Source organism: Mustela erminea, chromosome 5 (genome assembly GCF_009829155.1).
Source record: "Mustela erminea isolate mMusErm1 chromosome 5, mMusErm1.Pri, whole genome shotgun sequence".
NCBI classification, from domain to species: Eukaryota; Metazoa; Chordata; class Mammalia; order Carnivora; family Mustelidae; genus Mustela; species Mustela erminea.
The window spans coordinates 54,705,163-54,728,150 of NC_045618.1; the positions used below are offsets into that span (position 1 = coordinate 54,705,163).

Here is a 22,988-nt window from a genome sequence, read left to right on the forward strand (position 1 = left end):
CTCAGAGTCACGAGACTGCGTGAGATGACCAGGGAGTTAGTAGTAGAAAAGTTCTGAGCACTGGGCAGCACAGTGTCTAGAGTTTGCGGAGGTGAGAAGGAACCAGCAGAAGGAGACTGAGTGTGAGCAGGTGGAGGAAAAAGATACCAGGAAACTGTTATCTTTAAATGTTTCCTGGAATGAGGGATCTGTGTCAAATGCACTTGATGACATCTAGAAATTGACACTTGACTTTAACAACATGGGGTTACTAGTGATCTTGGCAAGAGTAGTTTTATTTTATTTTTTTTCAAAGATTTTATTTATTTATTTGACAGAGAGAGATCACAAGCAAGCAGAGAGGCAGGCGGGGGTGGGGTGGGGTGGTGGGAGCAGGCTCCCTGTTGAGCAGAGAGCCCGATGTGGGGCTCAATCCCAGGACCCTGGGATCATGACCTGAGCTGAAGGCAGAGGCTTTAACCCACTGAGCCACCCAGGCACCCCAGTAAGAGTAGTTTTGTTTGGTGGGATAAATTCATTCTTGAATTCAAAAAGAATAGGGGAGGAGAGACATTGGAGACAGCAAGTATAAATACCTCCTAATTTTAAGGAGTCTTGTTATTATCAGAAGGAGAGCGATGGACTGGTAGGGGAAGTGGGTCAAGACCTGTTTTTAATTTTAATTTTAATTAATTAATTTTTTTTAAGACCTGTTTTTTAAAGATGGGAGAAATAACTGCACGTTTATTTGTTGATAGAACAGTCTGGAAGAGAGGGCAAACAATAATGTAGGAAGAGGTGAGAATGACTTGATTTATGTTCTTTGGTCCACATGTGGTGATGGAAACTCTATTGGACAGATGGTGGGAGTGCCCATGGCTCGGGGCTCAGACAGTTGTTGAACTGTAATCAGAGGAAAGGCCAGAACATAGAGGCATGGATACAGGTGGGGGGGTTGATGCGATAGGGCCTTCTAATTGCTTCTGTTTTCTTAGTGAAAGAAGAATGCTCTGAGTGAGGGTCACCAAGGGGGTCCTAGAAGTGTGAGAGAGTAGAAGGTAAGAATGGTTGTCTACATGGTGGGAGAGTGAATGAAATAGGAAACTGTGGCTGGGTTGCTGGGTGGTACTAGAGCCCCGCTAGAGTTGGTGTTTATGAACATGAGGTAAGAAGGGTGTTGTTCCCTCTTTCGCTCTGCTCTTTTGTGTGCAAGTAAAGAGGGGTAGAGAGTAGGATTTAATCACAGTTACAGCTTAGCTAAACAAATGTACTGAAGGGAGACAGAAGACAGAGGGTGACTGGACTTTAAGCATTATTTTATATTCTAGGATCAGCTGTGTGGTGTGTATACCTGCGGTCCAATTCTCAAATGCCATTTTGAGGACGGACCTTTTGGTAAGAATACATCTAGCTTAATGTTTTGTTACTTTCCTTGTAGGATTTACATTGTAATTAATTCAAAGAGGGAGTTTCTACTGCACACACAGCTGGTGTGTATGTATGTTGGCATATATGTACATATGTGTATGTATTCACTTAGGAAGATCGTACTGTCATTTTTTAGTAAATTCGAAGGTTCATCTCTTGGACCCTTGGGAGACACTCTAGAAAGCTCTAGGACACCTGTCCCAGGAGACGAGTGAGAGTGTGTGTAGTGATGCTGGTCAGAAGAACCACATGTGAAAGCCACTGAGATGTCCATTCATAGTGGAATGAGTACATTAAAACGAGGTTGAGTCTCTCAAACATACTGTAAAGTAAAAGGAGCATTACATAGCCACAAAATACCTCTGTATTATTCTACTTGAAGTTCACACACAAGAAAACAGTAAGCTGAGTTATTTAGGCAGCCGTATTTGTAATGGTAAAATGGAAACCAAGGAAATGATCATGGTAAAATTCAGGATTGTTGTCCCCTCTAGGGGAGAGGTGAGGGCTAATGATTGGGGAGGGGTGTATAGCAGGTGTCAGGGTTGGGGGACTTCTGTGATATTGACAGCTATCTGTTTCTTTTTTTTTTTTTTAAAGATTTTATTTATTTGTCAGAGAGAGGAAGAGAGAGCGAGCACAGGCAGACAGAATGGCAGGCAGAGGCAGAGGGAGAAGCAGGCTCCCTGCCGAGCAAGGAGCCCGATGTGGGACTCGATCCCGGGACGCTGGGATCATGACCTGAGCCGAAGGCAGCTGCTCAACCAACTGAGCCACCCAGGCGTCCCAGCTATCTGTTTCTTGACCTGGATGATGTTTATTTATGTTTGTTGAATATTCTTTGGACGTCTAGGTGGCTCTGTTGGTTGGGCATCTGCCTTTGGCTTGGGTCATGATCTTGGGGTCATGGGACTGAGTCCCACATCAGGATCCTTGCTTGGCAGGGAGCCTGCTTCTCCCTCTGCCTGAGTCTCCCCCTGCTTTTGCTCCCCCAACCTTTGACAAATAAGTAAAATAAAATAAAAAAAATAACTTAAATTTTATCTTACCTATTCTTTTATGTGTCTCCCTAGACAAGGAAAGCCTGAAAATGGATTTCTCATGATAGGATTTCAGTTACCCTCATAGACCATGGGGAACACTTTGGAAGAGGCAGTCCTTTTCGGCACCCTGAGGCCTTCATCATGTAGGCGCTGCCTGTGTTGTTTTGGTCTCTGGTCGTGGGTAGCGGCATCTTATTTTTCCAAGTGGAGGATAAAGGAAGAGGGGACTAGTTTGTTTGAAGTCATACTTTTGCTGGTAGGATTGGGAGTCCTCAGACGAGATCTTTTTAGGACTCTTTCTGTAAGGCTCTGAAGCAGTTGCGCCCACAGCTTTTCTTTCTGAACAGTGTTGTTGCAGTTCTAACTTCTGTTTCACCAGCTTTGAGAATGGTACTGTACTCTCACTTAGGTTCAGGCATAAGATGTTAGCTCTTTAAGCAAGTTTTCTGCCCCTCCCCACCCACTTCCCCCCCACCCCCCCAGTGGTGAGTCATTGAATTCATGCCACATGCTCTATGTATTCCTTTCAAGAAGTCACAGGCAACCAGAGTTAGGAAAAATGTTGACAGTGTGAGCAGAATGCACTGGAGCAATATTGAAGATAAACATGTGAAAAAAACTTTTATGTGCAAGTCTGTAAGCTCTGTTTATTTTCAGTGGAACAAATACAAACAAAACGATTAGCTTGCAGTTTGGTCAGCATAGTTGTCCATGCGTATTTTCATTTCAAGTTATTATATCTTTTCTACAGTGTAATTTTATGAAAAGTTGATTTTGGTGGGGGTAGATTTTAATTATAATGGTATTTGATCCCCCCCACCACCCCTTCGGACTGAACAGGAAAAGAAAACCTCTCACTCTAGCGGCCCATGAAGCAGCAGAATGGCTGAATTTGTCCCGGTGGACTCAGTTCATTTTTTTTTTTTCTGTTTCTATGATATGCATTTTATCAGTTTTTACTAATCACAAAGACCGTTTAGTAGACGAACCTTCCCTTTGGTATTTGAATCATTTGAAATAACAGAAACAGAACAATGTATGCACTAAAAAAAAAAAAAAAAAATCTTCATTTGAGAACGACAAGAAAAATGTAAAACCACAAAAAAAACTTTCCTTTCTTATAGGCAGACATCGAAGTGGGTTTAATTTGATTTTCTTTTTTTAAACCTCCAAAGATAAAAAGCAACTAAATACCTGGAAATGGGTTTGCCAGATTCCTGGTCTCTGTGCCACTGCGTATTTCTGGTGGTTTCCTTGCAGGTTCTCCTTTGTCTGCTCTTACTGGCCCAGTGACGTCCTTTTCATCCTGTGCCTCTTCCCCCATGCACATTCACTTTCTTGCCATGAAACTGTACCTTCCCTGATGGCTTTAATTCCTCTCCCTCTTCCTTCAGATCTGTGACCTTTCCAGTTCCATTTGTTTAGGGATTCTTGTTGATCCTCCATGACTTCTTTTGGCGCTGCTCCCCCCCGCCCCCCACCTCTCCTCGGTACCTCCCCACCTCACTTCTTTGTTCCATAATTGAAAGTTACCAGTCTTGGCTTACTTGGCCAGTCTCATGCTTCTTAGCTTTTTCTTTAAATAGAATTACTCCTCTCCATTTTACATCTCCATGATTTGAGAAACCGAAGTGTGGGTCTTTTCTAGGTCTGATCATCTAAGTCCTCCCAAAGTTTCAGCATTCAGTTTTCCAGAGATTTCATTTTAGTGTCTGTAGCACTTCTGTCTTTCTTCTTGTTTAGTTTCTTAATTTAACTCACACCGTATTTTCTTTCTTCATTCTCTTTCTTTCTTTCTTTTTTGCACAATTTCCTCCTTGAAAAGTCTTAGAAGGTCTTTATGCTTTTGGCTGGTGTCTCTATAAACTTTTTAGCAAATTCAGTACTATCAGACCCTGCAAATATTGATCCCTTCATGCTTTGTGTAATGTTGTTTTCATTTGAATATTTTGTGCTTGACCTTTATCTTCTAATCCTTTATGTCACCACGGATTGCATCAGCTGGCAAACCTTTCATACACAAGGATCTGTTTTTACATCATTTTGAATACTCATCAGTCACTGGAGAGACGTTTCATACTCATTAGAGAGCCGTTTGTGTAGAGAGCTGCTGGTGTTAGCTCTATTTTTATTTCCACAGGTTTTGTCTTTCATTTGCTCAGTGCTTCCATTATATGAAAATCTGTTGTCAGGGAGTTCCCCTGTTGGATTTTAGTATCTCCAGGGGAACCTGCCTTTTACCCAGTGTGAGTGGTCCCCTTTAAAAACTTGTCTCGTGGCAAATTGAAGTCACTGAAATAATACTTGATTTAATGACAGATTTTGGTCCCAGAGAAGCCATTTTGTCACAGTCCCCACTTTTGGCGGTTGCGGCCACCTTTCTGGGCCTCCTGCTGCCGAGCTGGGCCACTGGATCACTAGCAGTGACTTCAGGGTCTCCTGCTCATTTTTAAGAACTAAATGTTTAGGTTATTAGGTAATTTAGGTTATTCTTACTAGAAATATAGAGAGGATACTAGTGAATCTTTTTGGGTTGGACTTGTGTTCCTGATACTGTTTTGGGTATGAATCGTCTAACTAGCTGCATCCTCGAAGCGATGTGCCCCCACGTCTAACAGCATCTAGCACGTTCCTCTCCACCGCTGCTGTCTCCTCCCTGTTTATCCTAACAGACCCAGGCTTCCTTGTAAAAAAAGCAGCATTATCCTTTAAAGGGGGGTTTGGGGAAGCAGAGCCGATAAAGGCTCATGATCAACGTCCTGTTTAGGTGGAAGTTGATAAGGGTCCAAAGAGAGCGAACACCTTCCTCATTCTCCTGACTATAATTGATATTATAATAATATTACACTGAGATTACTTGATGGTGAAATTTGATCTAAAACTGGCATGTAAGGTTTCATCTTGTCAAGAAGAGTATGCCTGATTATTAATGGAATACTTTGTGTAAAGTACTTAAAAGTAGAATGGGGAATGTCCAAGTTATATAATAAAGGCTACTGTAATAATAGTACTAAAAAAAAGAGGGGTATCTGAGTGGTTCAGGTGGTTGAGTGTCTGACTTTTGGTTTCAGGTCAGGTGGTGATCTTATGGGTCCTGGGATTGACTCCTGCATCAGGTTCTGCATGAAGTGGGTGTCTGCTTGAGATTCTGTCCCTCTGCCCCTACCCCTGCTTGCATGTTCTCTCTCTCTCTTTTTCTCTCTCTCTCTAACTCTCTAACATACATACATCTTTAATAATAATAAAAGTTATTTTGGCAAAGCCTTTAATGAGGTCAGTATAGAGCCTCTTATAATATAAAAAGTGTGAAACAGATGAATTCAGAGGCTCTGAATTGGGATTAAGATTAATAATCCTTAAGATTGTGAAAGTAAAGGGTTGCCTGGGTGGTTCAGTCCTTAAGTGTCTGCCTTCAGCTCAGGTCATGATCCCAAGGTGCTGGGATTGAGCCCCGCATCGGGCTCCCTGCTCAGCGGGACGCCTGCTTCTCCCTCTTCCACTCCCCCTGCTTGTTCTCTCTCTTTTGCGCGCTCTCTCTCTCTGACAAATAAGTAAATAAAGTCTTTAAAAAAATAGATTGTGAAAGTAAAGTCAGTGTAGTGTAACTGCAGTGTAGGAAATGTATTCTGGTAGTAGAGAATAGCCCTTGACTGATGGCTGTCAGCTGATCTGGGTCTTGGTTCTGGCTGTCACTTATTAGGTACACGTTCTTAAAGGAGTGAAACTCTTGAAACCTTTAAAAAATTTTTTTCATTTAAAAGCTGTGAATTAGAAATAATACCAGCCTTGCTTTTTAGTACAGGGTGGTTGTGAGGGTCATGGAGAATTATTTGAAGAATTGTAAAGTGCTATACCAAAGTCAATTATTTTACGGGCGAAGAAAGGCAAACTGTTGGGGTAGAATATGCTATGTAAGTGTGACGGGGGAGAAAAGCTAATCATCCTAGGGTCTATTCCATCCAACATTGTTGAAGCAAGAGAAAAGCCAATGTCATAAACGAATTGGATATTTTAGATGAAAAAAAAAACTTTAAATGTACCTTTTCTGAGCAAAATGTAGTATCCTTAAAAGATTAAACACCTGTAGGATACTCCATCATGTGTTCCCAGTGTGTCATCGTACCTGAAATGGAATGGAAAGGATGCCTTCGCAGGACTTGTTATGAAGATACTCTATTGGTCTCCGAATTCTTAGCTGTCTAAGAGTAGAATTGATGTAAATGAAATATCAGCGTGTCCTGCTGATGTCGTGACTGAGTGTGCCGTAGGTTTCCGATGGAACAGTGAGGGTGTCCACATACTGCTCTGTGGTGAGCGTTCTTCTGGAGATTAAACCTGCCTCTCAGAGGTTTACTTGGCACTTGTGAAAAAAACTTGGTAGGGAGCCTCTGCGTCACTACTGTCCCTTGAATGTTGCCTCTGGTCTTTTAAAATCATGAAGTTTTAGAAAGCTTAATTGTTTTCTTCATCTCTTCATCTACTACTCGCTAGCTAGGTAGATAACTTATGTGGTTTTAGTATTTACCTTTCAAATTCTGTGGTTACAGAAAGTTTTCTGCCTTCTGGGTTTTTTGTTTTTGTTTTCTTTTAAAGATTTTTTAGAGTGAGAGAGCATCAGTGAGTGGAGGGACAGAGGGGCAAGCAGACTCCCTGCTCACTGGGTAACCCAGTGGGTCTCAATCCCAGGACTTTATGACCTAAGCCGAATCCAGATGCTTAATTTCCTGAGCCACCCAGGTGCCCCATTGCTTTCTATTTATAAAGAGTTTAATCTTTATAAAAATTTATAGTGCTATTTGAGGTTATCATGAATGACTATGAATAACCAAAATTAATAGAATGCTAAGTTTGTTATCATGAATTTCTGCCTCCACAGTGGCAGAAACGTGAGTCACATCTGTCAGATAATTAGGCCCCTGGGCTTTTGGGCGTTCTGCTGTTTGGAGAATGGTATGTCTGTTGAGGGTAGATCTTTTTATCCTTAGCATATGGCATAGCACACAGTTCACAGATATAAAGCTTGCAGAATGGATGAGTAAGCTGTTGTGTGCGGTTTTTGGTGTGATGTGGTGCATCTGCTCTTAGAGTTGTCTCCTTTTTAAGACCTGAAGTCTTAAGAAGATGGTCCTCAGTGAAAAGCACCTCGTTTTGTAGCCTGACATGAATCTGTTCCAACAGGTGAGAAAGGTGGTCAAGTTGCAGAATATCTTGTAAATGTATTCATTTACTACTAAGTGACATTAAGGACCAATTATTTATTTTTTGAGCATTTTCTTTTCTTTTCTTTTTTTTTTTTTTTTAAAGATTCTATTTATTCATTTGACAGAGAGAGTGAGAGACACAAGCAGGCAGAGCAGCAGAGGGAAGGGGAGAAGCAGGCTCCCCACTGAGCAAGGAGCCCAGTGTGGGGCTCTATCCCAGGAGCCTGGGATCATGACCTGAGCCGAAGGCAGTTGCTTAACCGACTGAGCCACCCAGGTGCCCTGAACATTTTATTTTCTAATACTTCTTAGATTTTAGAGAAGAATTGCAAAGATAGTGCAGTGTTCCATATACTCTTCATCTAGCTTCTCTTAATGTTATTATGTTATGTAACCATAGTATATCTATCAAAAATAAGAAATTAACATTGTTATATTATGGACTTTGAATTTTTTCAGTTACCCCCTCCCCAACTGGTGTTCTTTTTATGTTCCAACTTTGGATACCACACTGCATTTATTTAACTGATTAGTTTCTGCTAATTTGTAAGTTTCTCAGTCTTACCTGGACGTGACACTTTGAGGAATAGTGCTTAGGTATTTCGTAGGATGTCCCTCAATTTGGGTCCTTCTGATATTGTCTCATGGTTTGGTGGTGGAAGTTACAGATTTTGGGGGCTGATGATGATGGGCCTTTCTTGTTGGGTCACATCAGTGGACATGTGATATAAACATGACTTCTTACTAACAATATTAACTTCGATCATTTGATTAAGATGATATCTGCCAAGTTTCTCCAGAATAGTTAGTTGCCATTCTCTTCACTGGAAGGGAGTGACTTGCTCCTACTCATACGCAAGGGGGTGGGGATTAAGCTTCACCTACTAGAGGGAGGAATGTCAAGGAATTTTGGGTATAAATTAAGGCAATGACAGTAAATAATAAATATTTTGGGGGAAATATTTTGAGGCTATGCAAATACCTTGTTTCTCTCTAAAGGTTTGGGGGAGCCAGCTCTCTAAGAATAAGGCCAAGAATTGCCTGAGACAAGGGGTCAAGCTGTAATGACCATACACTTACTTGACCTTTTTCATTTATGGTTTCTTGCAGAGCTATAAATGTGTATATAAGTGAAAATGATAAATGATCTTATTTCTGTGTCATTGACTCTTCTGTTCATTTTTTTGAAGAATAAATGTATTTATATTAAACAAATAGGGTTAATGAAGTTACATTTGTGAAACAAGGTAAAACATCAGTTATTGACTTTAATTTCTTCCTCATTAATCAGTTACAAAATGCTTATTTTATCATATAGTGTTTGTTGGCTACTGAGTAAGAAGGTGCCTGTGTGTGTATGTGTATGTGTGTGTGTGTGTGTATGTGTATGATTAGTTACATTCCAAGTGACTTCTATGGCAGTGATTTAATAGTCAAATTGCATTTCACCTTTGGAACTGAGATTTGGCTTTTTAACTATATTATTGTGTTGCTCCAGAACAGATTTAATAATGAGCTGTTCTCAGAAATACTTTAATTTCCTCCTTTTTCTCCTGCCTCCCTCCCCCAGGGACAGGATTTCTAATTCTTGGGGTCATCAGAGTGGAGGGGGTTGGTTGGGTGGGGCCCAAATGGAGAGGGAGTGATATGGTAGTAGTTTGCAATGGAGAAGGCAACATTGTTGGGAAATAAATCAGGGCCAACTTTTGTATTAGGCTGAATAACAGTAACTATCTTAATTTGGGGAGTAGGGGTTGATGAGGTATAGGCACAAACAAATGTGTTATAGTTGTTCTTATTTATAGAGCCCCGACTGGGTATTTGCTACTTTAAGTATAACATTTTAATTTCAAAGTAACCTTGCAAGGTCAGTATTAGACAATTTTTTTAAAGAACTATTTTTATTTATTTATTTGACAGACAGATCACAAGCACGTGGAGAGGCAGGCAGAGAGAGAAGGAAGGGAAGCAGGCTTTCCGCCGAGCAGAGACCCCGATGCGGGGCTCAATCCCAGGACACTGGGATCATGACCCGAGCCTAAGGCAGAGGCTTTAACCCACTGAGCCACCCAGGTGCCCCAGTATTAGACAGTTTTATAGAGGAGGCAAATTAAACTCAAGGAAGTTAGATAGCTTGCCTGATGTCACATAATTAATATATGATGGAACTGTACTATGAATTTCTATCAGTCTGATTCCAAAACCCATTATTACTCTTTATGCTGAACTCTTGCTTCCTGCCCACAGTTGGCTGTGCTCTACTGGTAGATTGTGTAGAAAATGAGTTGTTCCATAGTTTGGGAATAATTATTTCCCCCTGCCCTCACTTTGTAGTAAAACAAAGAACAAAACCCACAACACATAGACACACCCCTTTGGCTACTTTTAAAAAATTATCTTTGTTGGATAGTTTGACACCTTTTGGTCTGGTTATGACAATGGAAACATTACCCTTGTCACTAGCTGCGTGTGTCATTTAAACTGAAAAATCTGGAAAACAAAATATGGATTCATTTCATCTCTCTGACTTGTATTATGACAGAGGTACTCAGGAGCTCTAATATAGAAGTGAGTTTTCCTTGACTGGTAATTATTAGCTCAAGCAAAAAAGATACTTTGTGTTAAACTCTATATGCTGTGTACGTGTAAATGAAATTCATCTGCTTTATATGCGGAAACATGACAAGGCATCACTAGTGTTAATATTTTTCACATTACGTATTGGATTTCTTATTTAGATATCTTCTCCCCATAATTCTGAGAAAAAAAAAACAAGAGGGATTGATGCCAGGGCTTGGAGATGCCATAGAAGTTGTGATGTATAGGCATACATAAACCCAGTTGAACCTCAGTAGCCCACTGAGCATTTTTGCTATTTGATGATTCTGATAGTAATGTAGAGAGTAACTTGCAAAGTGTTTCTGAATCCCAGGTTAGTCTTTTTATTTTATGAGTTTTGATTGAAGGCTCTAGTGATAACTAATTTTTTAGGGTTGGCTAGATTTAACTGTAGGAGATAAATGTATCAATGATATTGCAAGTTAGTAGTTTTTATACTATCCTTTAAGATTTAATTGGCATTTGGTATAAATGCGATTTGGGAACGAGCTAAGGAAATTACCCACACCTTGACTTAGAGCAGGAAGTAGTTTGGGGCTCTCTGTACAGAGGTGATGAGAAATGGGCCAGGTTGTGGAGCAAGTTTTATCTTTAGACCTCTGCTTCTTTATTCTCTATTCTTTCCCATTTAGGCACTTGACCAAGTACTGTAATGCCCGAGGCTTTTATGTACTAATTTCTGCTTTGCCTGCTCTCCTGGTACTGCTCCCAGGAAACCTATTCTTGTACATTTAGTATTCGTACCTTGTGCTCATGTCATGTATGGCCACGAGGCCACAGCAGGAGAGCTTGGCGGGAATGTTGTTTGGGAGGGAGTCCATTGGGGTGTTCATGTTTAGGACTGTATACCAGGGCACCCTTATAGAAGTAAAGCGACAGGCAAAGTGAAATCATTTTTAGAACAGGCTACTTGGTAAGATCTTGTCAATTTACAGCATTCCCAGTGCACGGGTACTTGAAGGGTATGCTGCTAACAGAAAGATATTATTAAATCCACTCCATGTAGGAGTGTGCCTGTCTGTTAACTATACAGTATAATTTCCAAATAAGAATTTGCTGCTCCTGATGTAACTATAAAATCCTGTATCTTTAGCTCTACGTGTTTGATATCCTGGTACCTCCTCTCCCCTGTGCCTGATTGCTGTGAGCCATGCTAGTTTACTACAGTGTTGTTTAAAAAAAGTACTAATTCAGCTAGAATATCTTGTATTTTCTTCCCTGTTATCTTTAAGCTTTTTTTCCCCCCAATACCCAAAATCGTAGTGAAAAAGTGAGTTGTTTCTTGTTTTGAAAGCCAGAGAATTAAAAGCAAAACCTACAAAAAACCCAGAGAATCAACTATCATCACATAATGAATTCCTAGCTAGAGCAAGTTAGTGTTCATCTGAATGGTTTCTTCTAATTCCAGTTTACAATTTCTTGGATTGTCCTGCTCTACTGACCAGCAGTTTTCATAAGGAAAATATACAGCCACATGTAAATTGCTTTTTTTTCCTGATCACTAAGGTCCCTGTTGTCCTCTGTGTGTGCCTTTTAAGATTCCTTAGCATGCCAAATTAACTGCTGTTAGTTGATTGAAGTTGGTGAGTTCTGAATCTTGGGTGTCTTTTTCTCCTCAGTCCTCAAAAGGCAGCATAGAATGCACTCTCTGAAAACAATCTTATATAGCATTTGGTCCAAGTCTTTTCACTTTTCAGATGGGAACAGTAAAACTCCTATAGGTTGGGTTTTAACAAAGCTGCAGCTCCTTGGAGGTGAGTGGCTCAGATAAGTCTCTTTTCTCTATGTTCATGGACAGTGTGGTATTTGGGTCATAGCAGTAGACGCCCCCAGTGCGTTCACTTTTTATTTTGGAGGAGAATTTGAGAGTCAATTCCCTTAGTGTTGTGTCCTTTGGGGTAAACTATAGTCAGATTGTTATGCAGAGAGGAAGTAGAGATGACTTTTTCAGAATTAAAAAAAAATGTGGATATTCTCAAGTATATAGACCTTCCTAAACAGGCTCATGTAGGATGAAAAAGCAACCTGGAGGGCTGTATAAGCCAAAAGGTCTGCCCTATCATGTGCTCTTTGGTCCACCTTGTTCTGCTACTCCTACTCCCTACTCTGACCCGACATGGACTCTTACCTCTTTCTTCTATCTTTTTTTCACATTTGCTCTTGTTAGAATGGGGGCTTCAGGGTGAAAGTATTACTCCACTGGTCTTCATGTTTGTGAGTTCTAGCCTTCTAATGTTCCTTGGGTGTAGGAACCATGGGAAAGGAGTAGACAGGCTGATGTCTGTTTTTCTCAGACTCTTTAGAGACCAATCTGTATAATTTAATTTTTATTTCAATATTTGCTTCCAATTTTTAGCAATAATCGTGCCTTGGATAAAAAAAATATGGAACGCTTCACGAATTTGCATGTCATCCTTGCGCAGGGGCCATGCTAATCTTCTCTGTATCGTTCCAATTTTAATATATGTGCTGCCAAAGCGAGCACTGCTTCCAATTTTTAAATAGTCTGGTACCACAACACGTTCAGGGGTGCTCAGGAAATACTACCAGTCCAATCTGTCTGGAATGCCGGTTTGTGCTGGGTCTCTGCCTGTGGAACAATTTCCTTCTCCTTCATACTGTCCTTGAGGGAGAGCGAACATGGGAATTGTGCTCCTTGAGGCCACTAGGTTGGGCTCCATCAGCCGGACTCTCGGTATGCGGTCATAGCCTCCTTCTGAAAGAATGTGAACCTATGAAATTGGAAACTACCATGATATGCAGTGGTTTATGTGCTTATGAATGAAGATGAGGGGAGGTTTATTGGAATCTGTCTCCAGCATTTGTTGGCTGTCCATCAGATGACCTTTCTGTGATGGAGTGTCTGAGAAACCCTATCTTTTAAGGTGACCATATTGGAGTTCATTCTCCACTCTTACTCTGAAGGCACACTTTCCTGTCTCACTGTAAAGAGTCCAGCCTCTGGGTTCCCTTCATATATAGTTATTGTTGTGATTTTTGTTGATTTTGTTTCTAAAAAGGAGAGTGGGTGATTTTTTCTGGCTGCCCTCACAGTGAGGTCATGCACATTTTTAACTTTCCTAGCTCTTGGGTACCAACTTGAACCCAAAATACATATTTATTTATTTATTTTACAAGATGTTAACCTTGCTGTAATGTTTGTACCTTTGTAACCATGAGTTTAGGTATGTCTTTGCTACATGAGAAATCACTGGTGAGAATTGGTTTTCTTCTCAAGGGACCCTGTAATATTGATTATTTTACTTCCATGTAGGATGTCAGTTCGCCACAGGAAGTTGGCACAGAGAGGGAGTAGAGATGATGTGGGAAAAGAAATTAGCCTGTCATTCTATTGTCTAGGACATTTGTTTCAAAAGTTTGGCTGGGTGTCTGAGATAGGAAGGGTACATATTTTTAAAAAATGTCTTTGTCTTGGTATTTATGCTAACATAAGATATTTGTAATGAAGATAGTTGTATAATTTTAACTACAAAATTTCCCTCTCCTGACTTACAAATCTTAGTAAAGATATGTACATTATAATTGGCTCCTGACCTAGTAATCTCAAGGAATAAAGTTGTAAAGTTGTTTTTCTTCCCAGACCTGTTTATGGAGGGGTCATAAAAAAAAAAAAGATGAAAAAGTGGCAAAAATTGATCCTTGTTGAAACTAGGTGGTGAGTACATGGGTGTTGGTCATTTGTTTGAAAAATTCCTAGTAAAAAAATTCCTAAGTAAATAAGGAATAGTGCTGGAGATGCTCAATGAGTAGAAACAAATTACATAATCAGTAGGTCACCATAACTGCATGTGTTGGGGGGATAGAAAATATTTCCTCTTAACAAAGAAAAAAATTGCTTTATCAATATATCCTGTTAGATATAACATTTAGTGGTGTATAGTTCCTAATACTTGAGCTCTGTCTCACTCTCAAAGTCAAGTAAATTATAAGAGTCCACAAATCTGGGGCACCTGGGTGGCTCAGAGGGTTAAAGCCTCTGCCTTTGGCTCGGGTCATTATCCTAGGGTCCTGGGATTGAGTGCCACATCGGACTCTCTGCTCGGTGGGGAGCCTGCTTCTCCCTCTCTCTCTGCCTGCCTCTCTGCCTACTTGTGATCTCTCTCTGTCAAATAAATAAATAAATAAAATCTTAGGTGGGGGAAAAAGAGTCCACAAACCTATAATCAACTAAAAGCAACTAAAATGTTTGGCATAATATTATAGGTGAAAGAATATTATGAAGAGGGGAGACCCTCTTGGTATTTCCAGCAGTAAAATTCTGTTGATTTCGCACACTGAGTTGTGACTTCTATTTTGACAAATTTGTGTTTCATTTCCATGCCTTACTTCTTGACTGCATATGTTATGATTTAACTGTTTCTTTAATAGTCTAACTCAAACTATACATGTTTATTTTTTATTATTTTAAGGAATAAGAGAATGAATTTATTTTATTCATTTTATTTATTTTTTTTTAAGTAAACTCTATGTGCAGTTGAGGGGTTCAAACTCACAACCCAGAGTTCAAGAGTCACATGCTCTACTGACTGAGCCAGCCAGGCGCCCCAGATTACAGATGTTTAATCCTTGTTTATGTACTTGTAATTTATTTGAATTCTAGGTCTTGGTTGCTTGGTCATTGTTGAGACAACAGAATAATGGAGTAGCATTCTGCATGTCTGAGCAGCCGTGTTTGGCAGCCTGTGCCCACTTGGGCCAGAAAAAGCTATTGCTTGACATAACTCAGACCGGTGTTAGACTACTTGGCAATGTCTGTGTAGAATCAAATACATGTGTTAAAATAGAGAATACCTTTGTAGATCCTCTAGGTGGCAGAACAATTACAACAAATAAGCTTTAGGAGCTGTTCCAAGACGTATAGAGAGGGGAGAGAGAGTACAGGAGAGAAGGCATGAAAAGGTGTCTTCTAGCTAGTCGGGTTCTGTGCTTTCTATCTGGACCCAACCAGGTTTTATGTGCTCTTTGTATTGCTTTTATGTATTTTATGTTTTGACATTTTACCTAAGATCTTGTTTGAAACAATGTAATACTGCTAAAAAAAAAAAAAAATAGGATGTCGAAGCTCAAAAAATCTCGAGCTATGTACATCAAAACAGCCTCAATCAAGGCATTCATCCATGTGTCCTGAGCATTTCTAGGGAGTGTAGCTGACTCTACCCCCAATCCACATGTTGATGAATTCTAGAGCAATGCTGGCCTGCTTGAATACCTTCTTACCTTGAATTCTATCATAAAGGAAAATGTGCAGCATAGGCTTTAGCCTTTATTCCTGCTTTGAAAGAGATCACCATTGTTGACACAGATTTAACAGATAAGTCTGATGATACTGTGGCTTTCAAACTCAAAGGAAATTTGACTTAGATACTTGCATAGATTTATTCCTCACATAGAGAGAACACAGAATAAATGTAAAATATTTAAGTATGGCACTTCCCCCACTCTTATCTTTGAATGAATCAGAAAGCTGGCTGTAGTTAGTATCCTTTCAATTTCTCTTGCAAAATGCTTGTCCACATCCTTCTGTAATCACTTTTCAAAAGCAAGGCCTACTTAGATCCTTTTGGACAATTGAAGTTCTGCATCACAAGATGGTTTGGCAAATGTGACTTCCATGTATCAAATGCATCAAAAGTCTAAGGGAGCAAATTTCCTATCCCATATTTGTAACCTCATGATATCCTATGGTATACTTGACTGGGATGGTCTATTTATAGCTGTTAGTTCAGCATTACTCCTCCAAAAAGTTCCCCTCCTTGAGACTTTCCCATATTTGTCCCATTTTCTCATTACCAATGAAGCTGGGGTATATTCTAGAATCCCCATTCTTCCACCTTTCTGATGAGCTTGTACCTGAGAATGTCTTAAGAGACATTTTCACATTCATTTTAACACAACTATGGATAACTAGTTCCGTGCTTGGAAATAAAGCATGAACGAGATGCGGTCCTCATTTTTGAGGCTCTCACCCACAAGGATGAAGACTTTAATAGGCAAGATAGGTACATAAATTGGTTTTTAATACAATAGAACAGAATGTTTAAAAAAAAAAAAAAGAGGTATTATTAGGGGCACCTGAGTGGCTCAGTCGGTTAAGCATCCGACTTTTGATTTAAGATCAGGTCATGATCTCAGGGTCATGAGGTTGGCTCCATGCTGGGCATGGAGACTGCTTAAGTTTCTCCCTTTCTTTCTGCCCCCCACCCCTTAAAACAAAAGTGGGACCAGAAGTGCTGTGAAAGTTCCTAGACAGCTCTTCTATACGTATCACCACAGGTTACTCCCAATTACTGCATGCAGAGGAGTGCGTCCCTGCAACACATAGGAAGGCATGCAGTTGGTGAAGAATTAGAGTGGAACCACGTCATGTACTAAGCCTGATAGATTTAGGTCATGCACCAACCAGCAGATTTAAGCTATTGTACCAAGAAAGTTCTAGAAACAGCTAAAGATTTTTTTTGGGATAATTGAACTGGGAATAGATTTTGCTACTCAAAGTCGTGATTCGATGCAACATCAATATACTGATAAGCAGTAAATCGGAAGGCGTATATATTCTGACGACATCAGTGTAACCTCAAGACTTAGGTCTATAAAAGTGGTAATGTTTTCTGACTGATCTGGATTCTTGCGTTATTTCACGAATGCCTCCAATGCCATGTGAAACATGGGGGATGGCAGGATCTCCAAACAACTGTTGACAATCAACTGGGAGTCATTAACCAGTACACAGGACTGGGGAAATGCTTTAGTAATTCTTGAATACACCATTTTTGAAGCAGACTGCAACTGTAGACAACAAATGTCCATTTGGCTTGTAATTATTTGTGGAGTTATGTAAAAAATATCTTTACATGGGCTCTGAGTCTAGGAGACTAAGACAAATGACTGCTGTTTTGTATCAGGGCTATTGCACCTCATCAAGGAATAAACGACAAGTGTTCGGTGCAGAAGGACTGGTGGTTTTGCTTTGTCCTTTGCAGCCAGAGTGGCATAAGAAGTAGAGGAGAGATGGTCTATGTATGTGCCGTGTTAAGAGGAGCTCTCATGCTGTCTTCTTTGTTGAGCTCTAAGTCCCAACTTCTTTTTATTTTTGCAAATTTTTGAAGAGTTTGATAGAACACAGTGATTCTGCTTCTTAAAGAGATACTCTTTTTATTTTATGAGTTGTTTTTCTTAAAAGGATGCTCACCAACCCCTCCCTGCCCCCATGTTATCATACTAGTTTATATGCTATACACTAATTAATTTATGTCATGGGATCATTGTATAACTTAGGAGTCCCTTCTCATTTGGAGCACTTCATTTCCATTTTAAGAGTAGTAGCAGTATTTCTCTGGAGACCAGGGTGAAATTTTGCATAGATTCCTCTGTTCTCTTACGTTCCTTTTCCATTATTGTCTGGTTGCTTACTGGTACTTTCCTTCCTTCCATTTTATCTGTGAGTTTTATTAACACGATGTTTACTCTCTCTTTTAAATTATTAATGCAGTAAGCTGTGAAATGGCACTTTTATCTTTAATAGTTGATGCTGTGAAAGTGACAGATGCAATGAGAGCATCCTTCTCTAATTCGGCTCCTGTCGTGCATCTCTTTAGTGTCTCTGTGACTTGACTTGAAATGACAGTGCTCGTGTCTCTTTTGTAGCTGGTTCACACTGAAAGGATATAATCATCTGTTTGATATCACAGCCACTTCCCCAGCTACAGACTGTGATGTCACAAACCAAAGATTATTCTCTCTCAGCAGGAAGAAGCTGGAGAGGAGATGAATCTCCATGATGAACCATCATCCGTATTCAAATTTGATCATTTCATAAAGAAAATTAACCATGATGAGGAAGAAATGTACTGGCTAGTTGAAATACCCTTTTGACTTAGCTTGAAAAACTTTACCATTATACTGGAACAAGAGAAATTCTTTCAAAAATTCTAAGTCAAAATTTGAGAGTTATAATAATGCAAGTATCAGTACTTTTTAAAAAAACTGAGTTAAAAATATTATGTCATGCCAGTCTCTTTAAGTTAAATGTTACACTGAAAAAATGAACTTTAGGTCTATTTCTAACTTCATATGCAAAATTATGTTGCTTGTTATTTCAGACAAAGATGACATGCTGGTCTGAAAAAGGTCAACAAAGACACTAAATGAATATACTTTATTTTGACCTGTATAACTACTTTTATTTTCTCATGGCTTAAGCCAAAAGTTTATAACTTTTGGATGATTTGAAGTGAGCAGAATCTATGGATAGAGTCACAGATACCATTGTAAGACCATTGTAGCGATGATATTTGCTCCATCTCTATGACAAGAATCCAATATTACACAATTATGTTACTTTAAAGTATACTTTCATAAAATATGTAGACATGAAATACATTTTGAATTACAGAAGCAATTAGGCAATCACTGGATAATTCCCAAGAATGTTCAAAATCTCTTTAATTGTTCAGTCTATCAACACAAGGAAAGAACTCCTATAAATAAACCAAATCTTCAGGTGTAAGCATAAAATTCCTTATCCATGTGTACTCATGAGATGCTGATTTTGAAACAGTTTTCAGCATTTCAGCACATCATTAACAAATGATTTGTTAAAAAGTAGTTAATTTTTTTTTTCACTAAAATGAAGAGGAAAATGTAGGTTATTCCAGATTGATAGAATGTGTGTGTGTTTTATTTTTTTAGAAAGCTGTTATTTAAACCTCAGTAATTATTATTCCAAATGCAATATTATAGAGAAAATATCTTGATTTAATAGAAAAGAAAAACTGGGACTGATGCTGACACAGGCCTCAGGGGAGGAGGTGTAGTGTCTGTCCGTCATTGTCCTCAGAAGTCATAGAAGCAGAGTCCTCAAACTGGTGTACATTCCAGTAGTAAATAAAATCTGGAAGACTTCATGAGTATAATTTTATGCCCCCTTCAGTTCTACTTATTGGAAGCAAATTGTTTGAGCATACTATTGTGAATCTCATTTTTTGCCCAAGTTAATTAAAAAAAAAAAAAGACTCCTTCATTATTGAGTTGAAACAGTGACATTTTCACTTATAAGCCCATTTTCAAAGCATGTCTGTTTATCAAATATGATATCATAATAAAAAAAAGATGAAAAGAATCCTTAAGATTTCAGGTAAGTCCAGATGTAGGTAAGAAAACAATACTTCTAACTTAGGGCTGGTATACAAAGAAAGTATTTTGAAATTTTGAGATAAAGATTTTTCTCTGAGGCAAATGGGTACATTATACCATCACTGCTTGCATGTAAGTTGCTGCTTTGGTACAGGAAAATGATAAGTAAACATCTGTAATGAATTCAGATGCAGAAGATGATACTTAAGGTTCTTTATGGACTGTTTTGAAAAGTCAAAGGATCATGTAATTCACTTTATTAATTAGGCTTTGAAAAAAGGAAAGAATTTAGTGAAATGGAAGAGAAGAATTTTAAACTGCTTTTTTTTAGATAGGTACTGACTTATTACTTCTGATAACTTTTCTTGTATTATCAGATGATCTCTATTGTTAAGTGTGATTTGGAATCACACTTTTATTGTTTCCTTTATCTCTTGTCTCCTAAGATATTAGAAACGTATTATTTATTTTAGGGCTTCTTTGTGAACAGATTAAGCTTTGAACTTTTCCTATTGAATTTATATGCAAACTAATACAGTTGAATTTTGGATAAAAATCTATGTTAGGGAATGAAAATTCAATCTTTTCTGCTTTTTCTTTTTAATATGTAAGATCTCTAGAAGTCTCATTATGGGGTGATTTCTAGGGAATTTCTAAAAGGCACTTTTACTCTTTACAATTCTTTGATGGCCCCAGTAGTTCTTTACATTTTGCTCTTTGGACCATTGATCTGAGTTAAAGCTTTTGAGGTATTAAGATACCAGACATCTTTTTGTTCTGTTGTTAAATCAGAAAAATGTCCTTATTTAATCCAGTACAACAATGTGCCCAGTACCATTAGGGTAAATTAACCCCATTCTACTATTATACCAGACCTTAGTTTGCCAGAGATTGTTTTTCTTTAGTGTGAATGAGAGTGACATCACCACTTTTCTTGTTTGGTAATGATAAAAATCAGTTACTGAGCTTTATTCTCTTGCATTGATAGAAATATTAAAAATGCATTAATATTTCTTTGTTTTACCAAGTGCCCCGGGAAACAAATCGCGTCTGAATGTTTGGTATATAACATCTGTGAATGGCTCTTGTGCCCTGCTCAGGGCTCTCTTCACGCATTTATTTTTTTTTGCCCAAGCTACTCAATAAAAAAAAAAAAATTGGGATCTTAAGAATGAAGACAAAGATGGGACATACCCAGTGAAAAATGAGTGAGACTCTGGGGCTGTTTTTATCTAGTTATGAATGAGTGGTTTACGCAGCATAAGTAAAAACAAGTGTTTACCTCAGAAGGCTGAAATCTGCATAGAGCTTAAGGGAGGCTCGAGTGAAATTCAAATCTGCTGGCTCGTTCACAGCAGCACCAGGTTTAGTTTCGGTAGTCAGGGTATAAAGTAATGTTATAAAATTAAATCTTACCTGGCAGTGGAGTGTTTGAAGCTCAGTAATCTAATTCTGGCTGGAAATAGTAAGCTCCGGTACCTGAAATGCCTTCTCTACTTCGCTCGCGTGTGTTCGTTCACCACTGTGCTGGATTTCTTGCAGTGTCTCTCTATCTGTATTCCTGGTAATCCTGTAGCATTAGTTAAGACAGCACGCCATAGATGGATAGAATTCTGGAGACAGAGGATGAATTTTGCCTGTCTTTATCCGATCACAGCAGTTGATCTGACTACAGACAACTTGAGTGTTCAGAACTTATTAAAAATTCATTGAATGTTTCAGCAATGAGGAATCCGCACCCTGTGCATAGATGGTTTTACCTTCCGGAAAAGTTCTGCTGTCCATATTTCAGAATGACACATGCCCCCGAATCAAGTTGCTTTAAAGAATTATTCCGACCAGGAATCAGACTCTTCTCTTGCACACTCTTGCTTTCCTGGTGCTCCCCTTTACCAACTTTTCAGTCCTTTGGATGCCTTTTCGTTGAGGACGAGGGGGTTTCTTCTGTCTTTCCTGTGTGTCTGCAACACATAGTCCCGGTACACCGGGTTGTGATTAGTGAGAGAAAAGCCCAAAGGAGGTACGACTTTAGCGTCTCTGCGGACAGGGAGCAGCATCCTTGGTATGAATGAAGAGCTGATATGAGCTATTCAAACCAGACAGCCAACTGATGGGATGACGCTTTCATACATAATCAGCCCATTAATTACTTCTCCTGATGGACAGCAGTATGCCCTGAAAGGAAAAAAGGAAGGAGCAGATGATCACATTCAGCCGGATAGGTGCTCTCTGAGCAGCTTGTGATTGGGAAGAGAATCCAGGAAAAGCTGCCGCTTTGGAATGTGATCAGGTAGAATGGGCAAGAGTTGTTTTGACAGTCAAGTGACGATTTTGGGGTGGGGGTGGGGGGGAGAAAAAGAGAGCTGAGCAAAGAGGAGGCTGGAATAAGCTTCCAAAACGCTCTTGAAAATGTTCATTTTTCCACCCCGCGTTCGTCCTTTTGGCTGGGAGCAAGCACTCTGTATTTTACCTTTGCATTATTTGCAGAAATTCTGCTGAGCTGGTTTCTCATAGCTTTCTCTGAAGAAGGGAAAATTTTTAAAAAGCCTTTGAGATAGAAAAATATATTGTGAGTTTTTATTAAAAATTTGTAGCAGGGAAAAGACTGCTTTTTGTGAAAGGCACACCTGTTTTTACATGTCTTTTGGGCCCATAACATTTTGTTGCTTTGGAAGAGAACATTATGAGTCATCATTTAGTATAAAATTTGAGCAGAGTCTTTATTAAAAATATTAGATGGAATTTTGTGTAGCTGTATAAAATAGATCTAGAAATGTCAATTTTATAATTTTTGTACTTAATTTTTTAAGTAATGCAAGATTTTTTTTTTCTTGTCTTTTCATAGAATCCTTTTAGAGGTATTTCTGGACAATAAATGCTTTTTAAATGTTCTTAAAAATTATGAAAAGATTCAAACTTATACAAAACTGTGAGAAACTAATGCATGAACTTCCATAAACCTGTTACCCAGTTTTGATAATTATCAAGACTCTTGCCACATTTGCTTCATTCAACTTTTTTTTCTTAGCTGAGATATTTAGAGCAATTCTTATTCTACCCCTGTATATGTTAGCATGTGTGGATGCCTTCTCCCATGATCACGGTGCCATGATCACACCTTGATAATTATAATGAACAATAGTTAATTTGGGGGTTGTTAATCATTCTTTGGGGTCCTATGTTATCCAGCCTGTTTCAGACTTCTCATCCTTCAGAAATAGTCTCTTGACCTAGGTTTTTTTTGAATTAGAATCTAGGCAAAGTCCGTATATTTCATTTAGTTATTAGGCATTGAAATTTCAAGCACTAACTTAGAGGATCACAGGTGATGAAGTAAAATTCAGTTTAGAGTAGTCATCTATACACACTTATTATATGAATATCTACATAAGAGAACATATCTCTAGAATATTTTCTTGAACTTTTTTCCCCACTTAACATTATGCATGATAATAACTGAAAAAGAACGTAAGTTTATGTGGTTACGATTGGCTAGGTTCATTGTCCTGTGCAGGTTTTTCATGACTTGTCCTGGACTTTGTAGTTCAAAATTCTGTCCCCAGGC

General features: G+C 38.9%; 2 protein-coding genes and 1 non-coding gene across 3 annotated transcripts in view; 1 reads left to right on the forward strand and 2 right to left on the reverse strand.

Annotated features, from left to right (window-relative positions):
- Positions 1-20,926, reverse strand: part of CHRM5 (cholinergic receptor muscarinic 5) — an 85,359-nt gene extending 64,433 nt beyond the window's left edge. The window contains exon 1 of the mRNA XM_032343183.1: positions 20,840-20,926. The gene's annotated coding sequence lies outside the window, so the exon portion shown is untranslated. The remainder of the gene's footprint in view (positions 1-20,839) is intronic.
- AVEN (apoptosis and caspase activation inhibitor) overlaps positions 1-22,988 on the forward strand; it is a 177,538-nt gene that overhangs the window by 50,547 nt on the left and 104,003 nt on the right. The window lies entirely within an intron of this gene.
- LOC116592105 lies at positions 12,649-12,755 on the reverse strand. The gene has a single exon (XR_004286298.1). It is a non-coding gene; the product is annotated as a U6 spliceosomal RNA (small nuclear RNA).